The sequence below is a fragment of the Mesoplodon densirostris genome, chromosome 10 (assembly GCF_025265405.1).
Source record: "Mesoplodon densirostris isolate mMesDen1 chromosome 10, mMesDen1 primary haplotype, whole genome shotgun sequence".
Lineage (NCBI taxonomy): Eukaryota > Metazoa > Chordata > Mammalia > Artiodactyla > Ziphiidae > Mesoplodon > Mesoplodon densirostris.
Window position 1 is genome coordinate 48,890,498 of NC_082670.1, and position 10,021 is coordinate 48,900,518.

The window sequence follows — 10,021 nt, forward strand, 5'->3', positions numbered from 1 at the left end:
ATAGTGGAAGAGGCTTCCTTTTGTCCACACCCTCCCCAGAATTTGTTGTTTGTAGATTTTCTGATGACGCCGATTCTAACAGGTGTGACGTGATACCTCATTGTCGTTTTGATTTGCATTTCTCTAATAATTAGTGGTGTTGAGCAGCTTTTCATGTGCGTCTTGGCCGTCTCTGTGACTTCTTTGAAGAAACGTCTATTTAGATCTTCTGCCCATTTTTGTATTGGGTTGTTTGTTTTATTAATATTAAGCTGCGTGAGCTGTTTATATATATTGGAGATTAAACCTTTGTCCATTGATTCGTTTGCGAATGTTTTCGCCCATTCTGAGGGTTGCCTTTTTCCATTCCCGTTTTTTTTTAACCAAAAAAGAAAGAAAGCAAAAGAAGCAGAACACTAATGTGCGTGAAATATGCCTCTTGAAACTGTCGTTTTGAAATATGGACGTCTTTTGAACTTTTTGGTCGATATATGACCCCAGGATTTGTTTTCAGGGCAGGTGTCTTTTACAGGCCACAATGATTTGGAATATCCACTGACCATTAGCGCTGGGATTAAAGCTGCTGTTGTGTGAAATGGCCACAAGGTGGCAGCAGTTCTCCCTTAGCAAATCTGGTTACTGGGGCAACAGAGCCTCAATGGAAGCCGTGTTCTAGATTGGAATTTAGAATGGAATGTGCCAGGAGAAAGCCCCTCAAGTTTGTCTCACTACTTCTTGTTCGTGTTTTCAATTTAATTTTTAATTTTTTATTACAGCAAGTTTGATTACAACGTTTGGCTTGTTGTAGGTGTGCAAGATGTGGTTCTTTTAAACATATATATATGTCTGTTCTTCCTGGGACCGTTTTCCCATGTACGTTATGACAGAATGTTGAGTAGTCTTCTCTTGGCATTCCGTAGGTCTTTGGTGATTATATATTTCACCTGTGTTTGTATATGTCTCTTAACCCCAATATCATAATGATCCAATCCTCACACCTTTCCATTGGTGAACCATAAGTTTGTTTAATGAATCTGTGATTGCCCTTCTCCGTGGAAATATCTGCCCTGGTATCCGTTTTTAGGTAACACCTATAAGTGATATCCTAGGATATGTGTCTTTCACTTTCTGACTTACTACAAGTCACGTGATTACCTGTAGACTCATCTACGGTGCTGCAAATGGCATTGTGCCCTTTTTTTCCTTGGCTAATATTCTGTCTTAGCGAGGTCCATTTTCTGCAATGTGATTCCCTGAGGGCTGAGGATTAGCTGACCTGGGCAGCCTGACCCTGCCGGCAAGCCCTCCCCAGGTGTGCCTGGGTTGAGGTCAATAGAAACAGCACTCCAGGCAGCAATAGCCCCTGCAGCTGTGCCTGACTCCATATTCTCTGCCCCGTCAGCAGTCTCGGGGCTGTGCTGGTGGGAGGGTGTGAGGGTCCACGGCTTTGTTGGTGGCCCGGTGTGAGTGGGGCTCTGCTGGACTTTCTGCAGGAGTTGCCAGGCTGCCACCTGTAAAGAAGAGGATGTGTCACCCATAACTTCCGCTGGAATTTCTCTCCGGGCTGAGGTGAGGAAGGAAAAAAAGGAGTGGGGGCCGGGACAGGAGTGGTATCTAAGCCAGGGAAATGGAAACGTTCCAGAAGAGCTCCTGGGGCCAGGACCATCCTGGCTGGCCTGCAGGCACCAAGTTGGCCTGCGTGCTGTCGCTGGTGTGGCTCCATGGCCCTTCCTCTAGGCTTTCAATCCCTTGTACATATTCAGGTGTTTTACCTGGAAAGGGTGGGAACAGTTCAGCAGCAGCTGGCCTGGGGCTCAGCTCACGTTTACTCACAGAGGCCTCGGCATGGTCCCCCAGCTTTGCAATGAGGACGCTCCTTGCGTGGGGGGGCCGGGCTGCTGGCTGTATGGGAGATGATTCCCCACCTCTGACCAATTTCAGAATTGTTTACCGCTGGAGCAAGTGCCCTGATAGGGTTTTCCTCTGTATAACTGCTGGGTTCAGGATTTTTTTTTTCTTTTTTGGTTCAAGTTAGAATTTATTCATCTTTTATGTATTTATTGATATAAGCATGGAAATAATTCATTCATAGAAATACATCTGTGTGAAGGGAAGAACTTTTTTCTGTTTTATTTTAAATTTTACTTCTAAAAATTTTGAAGTTTAATTATATTTATTTTTCTATATAGCAGGTTGTTATTAGTTATCTATTTTATTCATATACATATATACAGGTCAATACCTATCTCCCATCTCATCTGACCACCAACACCCCATGGCTTTCCCGACTTGGTGTCCATACGTTTGTTCTCTACCTCTGTTTCTCTATTTCTGCCCTGCAAACCTGTTCATCTGTACCATATATCTAGGTTCCACATACATGCATTAAGACAGAATATTTGTTTTGCTCATTCTGACTTACTTCATTCTGTATGACACTCTCTAGATCCACCGACTTCTCTACAAATAACATAGTTTCCTTCTTTTTCATGGCTGAGTCATATCCCATTTTATATATGTACCACATCTTTATCCATTCGTCTGTCTGTGGGCATTTAGGTTGCTTCCATTACCTGGCTATTGTAAATAGTGCTGCAATGAACATTGTGGTGAATGTGTGTTTTTGATTTATGGTTTTCTCTGGGTATATGCCCAGAAGTGGGATTGCTGGATCCTACGGTAATTCTATTTCTAGTTTCTTTAAGGAAACTCCATACTGTTCTCCATAGTGACTGTATCAATTTACCTTCCCACCAATAGTGGAAGAGGCTTCCTTTTGTCCACACCCTCCCCAGAATTTGTTGTTTGTAGATTTTCTGATGACGCCGATTCTAACAGGTGTGACGTGATACCTCATTGTCGTTTTGATTTGCATTTCTCTAATAATTAGTGGTGTTGAGCAGCTTTTCATGTGCGTCTTGGCCGTCTCTGTGACTTCTTTGAAGAAACGTCTATTTAGATCTTCTGCCCATTTTTGTATTGGGTTGTTTGTTTTATTAATATTAAGCTGCGTGAGCTGTTTATATATATTGGAGATTAAACCTTTGTCCATTGATTCGTTTGCGAATGTTTTCGCCCATTCTGAGGGTTGCCTTTTTCCATTCCCGTTTTTTTTTAACCAAAAAAGAAAGAAAGCAAAAGAAGCAGAACACTAATGTGCGTGAAATATGCCTCTTGAAACTGTCGTTTTGAAATATGGACGTCTTTTGAACTTTTTGGTCGATATATGACCCCAGGATTTGTTTTCAGGGCAGGTGTCTTTTACAGGCCTCAATGATTTGGAATATCCACTGACCATTAGCGCTGGGATTAAAGCTGCTGTTGTGTGAAACGGCCACAAGGTGGCAGCAGTTCTCCCTTAGCAAATCTGGTTACTAAGGCAACAGAGCCTCAATGGAAGCCGTGTTCTAGATTGGAATTTAGAATGGAATGTGCCAGGAGAAAGCCCCTCAAGTTTGTCTCACTACTTCTTGTTCGTGTTTTTAATTTAATTTTTTTATTTTTTATTACAGCAAGTTTGATTACAACGTTTGGCTTGTTGTAGGTGTGCAAGATATGTTTCTTTTACACATATACATATGTCTGTTCTTTCTGGGACCCTTTTCCCATGTACGTTATGACAGAATGTTGAGTAGTCTTCTCTTGGCATTCCGTAGGTCTTTGGTGATTATATATTTCACCTGTGTTTGTATATGTCTCTTAACCACAATATCGTAATGAATCCAATCCTCACACCTTTCCATTGGTGAACCATAAGTTTGTTTAATGAATCTGTGATTGCCCTTCCCCGTGGAAATATCTGCCCTGGTATCCGTTTTTAGGTAACACCTTTAAGTGATATCCTAGGATATGTGTCTTTCACTTTCTGACTTACTACAAGTCACGTGATTACCTGTAGACTCATCTACGGTGCTGCAAATGGCATTGTGCCCTTTTTTTCCTTGGCTAATATTCTGTCTTAGCGAGGTCCATTTTCTGCAATGTGATTCCCTGAGGGCTGAGGATTAGCTGACCTGGGCAGCCTGACCCTGCCGGCAAGCCCTCCCCAGGTGTGCCTGGGTTGAGGTCAATAGAAACAGCACTCCAGGCAGCAATAGCCCCTGCAGCTGTGCCTGACTCCATATTCTCTGCCCCGTCAGCAGTCTCGGGGCTGTGCTGGTGGGAGGGTGTGAGGGTCCACGGCTTTGTTGGTGGCCCGGTGTGAGTGGGGCTCTGCTGGACTTTCTGCAGGAGTTGCCAGGCTGCCACCTGTAAAGAAGAGGATGTGTCACCCATAACTTCCGCTGGAATTTCTCTCCGGGCTGAGGTGAGGAAGGAAAAAAAGGAGTGGGGGCCGGGACAGGAGTGGTATCTAAGCCAGGGAAATGGAAACGTTCCAGAAGAGCTCCTGGGGCCAGGACCATCCTGGCTGGCCTGCAGGCACCAAGTTGGCCTGCGTGCTGTCGCTGGTGTGGCTCCATGGCCCTTCCTCTAGGCTTTCAATCCCTTGTACATATTCAGGTGTTTTACCTGGAAAGGGTGGGAACAGTTCAGCAGCAGCTGGCCTGGGGCTCAGCTCACGTTTACTCACAGAGGCCTCGGCATGGTCCCCCAGCTTTGCAATGAGGACGCTCCTTGCGTGGGGGGGCCGGGCTGCTGGCTGTATGGGAGATGATTCCCCACCTCTGACCAATTTCAGAATTGTTTACCGCTGGAGCAAGTGCCCTGATAGGGTTTTCCTCTGTATAACTGCTGGGTTCAGGATTTTTTTTTTCTTTTTTGGTTCAAGTTAGAATTTATTCATCTTTTATGTATTTATTGATATAAGCATGGAAATAATTCATTCATAGAAATACATCTGTGTGAAGGGAAGAACTTTTTTCTGTTTTATTTTAAATTTTACTTCTAAAAATTTTGAAGTTTAATTATATTTATTTTTCTATATAGCAGGTTGTTATTAGTTATCTATTTTATTCATATACATATATACAGGTCAATACCTATCTCCCATCTCATCTGACCACCAACACCCCATGGCTTTCCCGACTTGGTGTCCATACGTTTGTTCTCTACCTCTGTTTCTCTATTTCTGCCCTGCAAACCTGTTCATCTGTACCATATATCTAGGTTCCACATACATGCATTAAGACAGAATATTTGTTTTGCTCATTCTGACTTACTTCATTCTGTATGACACTCTCTAGATCCACCGACTTCTCTACAAATAACATAGTTTCCTTCCTTTTCATGGCTGAGTCATATCCCATTTTATATATGTACCACATCTTTATCCATTCGTCTGTCTGTGGGCATTTAGGTTGCTTCCATTACCTGGCTATTGTAAATAGTGCTGCAATGAACATTGTGGTGAATGTGTGTTTTTGATTTATGGTTTTCTCTGGGTATATGCCCAGAAGTGGGATTGCTGGATCCTACGGTAATTCTATTTCTAGTTTCTTTAAGGAAACTCCATACTGTTCTCCATAGTGACTGTATCAATTTACCTTCCCACCAATAGTGGAAGAGGCTTCCTTTTGTCCACACCCTCCCCAGAATTTGTTGTTTGTAGATTTTCTGATGACGCCGATTCTAACAGGTGTGACGTGATACCTCATTGTCGTTTTGATTTGCATTTCTCTAATAATTAGTGGTGTTGAGCAGCTTTTCATGTGCGTCTTGGCCGTCTCTGTGACTTCTTTGAAGAAACGTCTATTTAGATCTTCTGCCCATTTTTGTATTGGGTTGTTTGTTTTATTAATATTAAGCTGCGAGAGCTGTTTATATATATTGGAGATTAAACCTTTGTCCATTGATTCGTTTGCGAATGTTTTCGCCCATTCTGAGGGTTGCCTTTTTCCATTCCCGTTTTTTTTTAACCAAAAAAGAAAGAAAGCAAAAGAAGCAGAACACTAATGTGCGTGAAATATGCCTCTTGAAACTGTCGTTTTGAAATATGGACGTCTTTTGAACTTTTTGGTCGATATATGACCCCAGGATTTGTTTTCAGGGCAGGTGTCTTTTACAGGCCTCAATGATTTGGAATATCCACTGACCATTAGCGCTGGGATTAAAGCTGCTGTTGTGTGAAACGGCCACAAGGTGGCAGCAGTTCTCCCTTAGCAAATCTGGTTACTAAGGCAACAGAGCCTCAATGGAAGCCGTGTTCTAGATTGGAATTTAGAATGGAATGTGCCAGGAGAAAGCCCCTCAAGTTTGTCTCACTACTTCTTGTTCGTGTTTTTAATTTAATTTTTTTATTTTTTATTACAGCAAGTTTGATTACAACGTTTGGCTTGTTGTAGGTGTGCAAGATATGTTTCTTTTACACATATACATATGTCTGTTCTTTCTGGGACCCTTTTCCCATGTACGTTATGACAGAATGTTGAGTAGTCTTCTCTTGGCATTCCGTAGGTCTTTGGTGATTATATATTTCACCTGTGTTTGTATATGTCTCTTAACCACAATATCGTAATGAATCCAATCCTCACACCTTTCCATTGGTGAACCATAAGTTTGTTTAATGAATCTGTGATTGCCCTTCCCCGTGGAAATATCTGCCCTGGTATCCGTTTTTAGGTAACACCTTTAAGTGATATCCTAGGATATGTGTCTTTCACTTTCTGACTTACTACAAGTCACGTGATTACCTGTAGACTCATCTACGGTGCTGCAAATGGCATTGTGCCCTTTTTTTCCTTGGCTAATATTCTGTCTTAGCGAGGTCCATTTTCTGCAATGTGATTCCCTGAGGGCTGAGGATTAGCTGACCTGGGCAGCCTGACCCTGCCGGCAAGCCCTCCCCAGGTGTGCCTGGGTTGAGGTCAATAGAAACAGCACTCCAGGCAGCAATAGCCCCTGCAGCTGTGCCTGACTCCATATTCTCTGCCCCGTCAGCAGTCTCGGGGCTGTGCTGGTGGGAGGGTGTGAGGGTCCACGGCTTTGTTGGTGGCCCGGTGTGAGTGGGGCTCTGCTGGACTTTCTGCAGGAGTTGCCAGGCTGCCACCTGTAAAGAAGAGGATGTGTCACCCATAACTTCCGCTGGAATTTCTCTCCGGGCTGAGGTGAGGAAGGAAAAAAAGGAGTGGGGGCCGGGACAGGAGGGGTATCTCAGCCAGGGAAATGGAAACGTTCCAGAAGAGCTCCCGGGGCCAGGACCATCCTGGCTGGCCTGCAGGCACCAAGTTGGCCTGCGTGCTGTCGCTGGTGTGGCTCCATGGCCCTTCCTCTAGGCTTTCAATCCCTTGTACATATTCAGGTGTTTTACCTGGAAAGGGTGGGAACAGTTCAGCAGCAGCTGGCCTGGGGCTCAGCTCACGTTTACTCACAGAGGCCTCGGCATGGTCCCCCAGCTTTGCAATGAGGACGCTCCTTGCGTGGGGGGGCCGGGCTGCTGGCTGTATGGGAGATGATTCCCCACCTCTGACCAATTTCAGAATTGTTTACCGCTGGAGCAAGTGCCCTGATAGGGTTTTCCTCTGTATAACTGCTGGGTTCAGGATTTTTTTTTTCTTTTTTGGTTCAAGTTAGAATTTATTCATCTTTTATGTATTTATTGATATAAGCATGGAAATAATTCATTCATAGAAATACATCTGTGTGAAGGGAAGAACTTTTTTCTGTTTTATTTTAAATTTTACTTCTAAAAATTTTGAAGTTTAATTATATTTATTTTTCTATATAGCAGGTTGTTATTAGTTATCTATTTTATTCATATACATATATACAGGTCAATACCTATCTCCCATCTCATCTGACCACCAACACCCCATGGCTTTCCCGACTTGGTGTCCATACGTTTGTTCTCTACCTCTGTTTCTCTATTTCTGCCCTGCAAACCTGTTCATCTGTACCATATATCTAGGTTCCACATACATGCATTAAGACAGAATATTTGTTTTGCTCATTCTGACTTACTTCATTCTGTATGACACTCTCTAGATCCACCGACTTCTCTACAAATAACATAGTTTCCTTCCTTTTCATGGCTGAGTCATATCCCATTTTATATATGTACCACATCTTTATCCATTCGTCTGTCTGTGGGCATTTAGGTTGCTTCCATTACCTGGCTATTGTAAATAGTGCTGCAATGAACATTGTGGTGAATGTGTGTTTTTGATTTATGGTTTTCTCTGGGTATATGCCCAGAAGTGGGATTGCTGGATCCTACGGTAATTCTATTTCTAGTTTCTTTAAGGAAACTCCATACTGTTCTCCATAGTGACTGTATCAATTTACCTTCCCACCAATAGTGGAAGAGGCTTCCTTTTGTCCACACCCTCCCCAGAATTTGTTGTTTGTAGATTTTCTGATGACGCCGATTCTAACAGGTGTGACGTGATACCTCATTGTCGTTTTGATTTGCATTTCTCTAATAATTAGTGGTGTTGAGCAGCTTTTCATGTGCGTCTTGGCCGTCTCTGTGACTTCTTTGAAGAAACGTCTATTTAGATCTTCTGCCCATTTTTGTATTGGGTTGTTTGTTTTATTAATATTAAGCTGCGTGAGCTGTTTATATATATTGGAGATTAAACCTTTGTCCATTGATTCGTTTGCCAATGTTTTCGCCCATTCGGAGGGTTGCCTTTTTCCATTCCCGTTTTTTTTTAACCAAAAAAGAAAGAAAGCAAAAGAAGCAGAACACTAATGTGCGTGAAATATGCCTCTTGAAACTGTCGTTTTGAAATATGGACGTCTTTTGAACTTTTTGGTCGATATATGACCCCAGGATTTGTTTTCAGGGCAGGTGTCTTTTACAGGCCTCAATGATTTGGAATATCCACTGACCATTAGCGCTGGGATTAAAGCTGCTGTTGTGTGAAACGGCCACAAGGTGGCAGCAGTTCTCCCTTAGCAAATCTGTTTACTAGGGCAACAGAGCCTCAATGGAAGCCGTGTTCTAGATTGGAATTTAGAATGGAATGTGCCAGGAGAAAGCCCCTCAAGTTTGTCTCACTACTTCTTGTTCGTGTTTTCAATTTAATTTTTTATTTTTTATTACAGCAAGTTTGATTACAACGTTTGGCTTGTTGTAGGTGTGCAAGATGTGGTTCTTTTAAACATATACATATGTCTGTTCTTCCTGGGACCCTTTTCCCATGTACGTTATGACAGAATGTTGAGTAGTCTTCTCTTGGCATTCCGTAGGTCTTTGGTGATTATATATTTCACCTGTGTTTGTATATGTCTCTTAACCCCAATATCGTAATGATCCAATCCTCACACCTTTCCATTGGTGAACCATAAGTTTGTTTAATGAATCTGTGATTGCCCTTCTCCGTGGAAATATCTGCCCTGGTATCCGTTTTTAGGTAACACCTATAAGTGATATCCTACGATATGTGTCTTTCACTTTCTGACTTACTACAAGTCACGTGATTACCTGTAGACTCATCTACGGTGCTGCAAATGGCATTGTGCCCTTTTTTTCCTTGGCTAATATTCTGTCTTAGCGAGGTCCATTTTCTGCAATGTGATTCCCTGAGGGCTGAGGATTAGCTGACCTGGGCAGCCTGACCCTGCCGGCAAGCCCTCCCCAGGTGTGCCTGGGTTGAGGTCAATAGAAACAGCACTCCAGGCAGCAATAGCCCCTGCAGCTGTGCCTGACTCCATATTCTCTGCCCCGTCAGCAGTCTCGGGGCTGTGCTGGTGGGAGGGTGTGTGGGTCCACGGCTTTGTTGGTGGCCCGGTGTGAGTGGGGCTCTGCTGGACTTTCTGCAGGAGTTGCCAGGCTGCCACCTGTAAAGAAGAGGATGTGTCACCCATAACTTCCGCTGGAATTTCTCTCCGGGCTGAGGTGAGGAAGGAAAAAAAGGAGTGGGGGCCGGGACAGGAGGGGTATCTCAGCCAGGGAAATGGAAACGTTCCAGAAGAGCTCCTGGGGCCAGGACCATCCTGGCTGGCCTGCAGGCACCAAGTTGGCCTGCGTGCTGTCACTGGTGTGGCTCCACGGCCTTTCCTCTGGGCTTTCAAGCCCTTGTACATATTCAGGTGTTTTACCTGGGAAGGGTGGGAACAGTTCAGCAGCAGCTGGCCTGGGGCTCAGCTCACGTTTACTCAC